Source organism: Echinops telfairi, unplaced genomic scaffold (assembly GCF_000313985.2).
Source record: "Echinops telfairi isolate 266 unplaced genomic scaffold, ASM31398v2 ScPeMD7_10;HRSCAF=50, whole genome shotgun sequence".
NCBI lineage: Eukaryota > Metazoa > Chordata > Mammalia > Afrosoricida > Tenrecidae > Echinops > Echinops telfairi.
In genome coordinates, this window is record NW_022103907.1 from 3,979,384 (window position 1) to 3,981,111 (window position 1,728).

Here is a 1,728-nt window from a genome sequence, read left to right on the forward strand (position 1 = left end):
TGCCCTCCTTCCCTTTCCCCTCTCTCCACATGGACCACCAAACTGGGCTGAGGTGAGCAATGCTATCATGTAATGTGTCTGATTGCATCATTGTAATATCTCTTTTATCTCTCATGCTCTCAATGACTTTAATATAATACTTATATAGCTCAACCGTACAATTGTGCATTACTGAGCCAGTGAGTTCTACTAACAGTGGGGGCTGGCCCCCCATCCTTCACCATTTTAATTTAATAAAATATATATATATATATATAGTTAATAGGTAAACAACATATCTGAAAATGTTTATAACTCAGATGGCAGATAAAGGGTTAATTTATCTGGCAAAGAGAAATTATAAAACAATTTTTAAAAGGGTCCAAATCATAATGAATAGAGCAAATTATATAAAATCACAATTCATAGAAGGGTGTATGCAAATAGCACAAAATATGCTCATTTGATGGATAATCATAACAATCCAAATTAAAATAACAATAAGATATCATTTAGCAGTTACTAGACTGGAAAAAAGAGCTCAAAGAACTATGATATCTGTTGCTGGCAGTGATGTGCAAGACAAAAAGGAGTGCTCTCATCTGCTATTTGGGATAGTGAATAAGTTACAGATATTTTGCAATCTAACAGGCGCCATCTACTAACATTCAAAGCACATATCCTTGGATCTAGCAACTTTGTGACTCTATTGCATACAAATAAAAACAGTGGTTGATATTCTTGTGAGAACACTTACACAGTCAAACACACACACACATCTATATTGTTGTGAAATTACTTATTGATGTTTATCGTGGGCCCAAACTGAGATAGTTGGTAGTATGTGTACATGGAGACTATCTGGGCCCATAGCAATTTGTAGCCTCTGAAATCCTGGATAGGGTCACTATGACTCAGAATCAATTTGATAGTAATGTTTTGGGGTTGTTATTTTTAATAGGAGGTGCCTTAAGTGAGAGTGATGAGATTGGAGAGGAGATGTAGAAACAGGGCATCTGCCTTTGAAAAGCCTACATCCAGTGGGGGAGGTAGATTGGCTATAAAGAAGGCACCTGTGACCCATGTGGTGGTGCCTTTGAGAAGGATCCCTGGTGGTGCAGCGATCAAGCGCTTGACTGCTAACTCAAGGACTGGTAGGTAGGCAAACCCACTGGCTGCTCTGCAAGGGCAAGAGCTGGCAGTTGGCCTCCCTGCAGAGGACAGCCTCAGAAACCCTCTGGGCAGTTCTGTTCTGTCCTACAGGGTCAGCACGCGCGGGAATCAACTTGGTGGCAACAGGTGTGAGCAACAGGGATTTATCATGACAGGGAGTACCTGTCAGGGCCTTCATGGGTGAGGTCTTGAAGGCCCACTTGAAGAAACTGTCTACTGAGATCTAAACTACTGAGATCGAGCTGTCTATTGTTTCCTACAGGAAGCCATTCCATCCCTCCCTCTGAACATATCAAGCGCTCTTTACCTAGGCCCATCACGTGTCGGCCTTCACTCGGGTTCAACCAAGAACAAAGGGTGCCGGTTCAGCACCCTGGGTGCTGTGTGCATGAACCACGCACCATGGGGGTTTGGCAGAAAAGCCTTTGGACCCACAGGTGGGCAAAACAAATGGCCGAGCAAGCAAATCAAGTGAGTGGGCGTTGTATTAGTCTAGGTACTTTGGAGAAACAAATCCACAGCAACTCACGTATAAGAGAGAGTTTTATACAAAGAAAATGTGCATCACGAAAACAT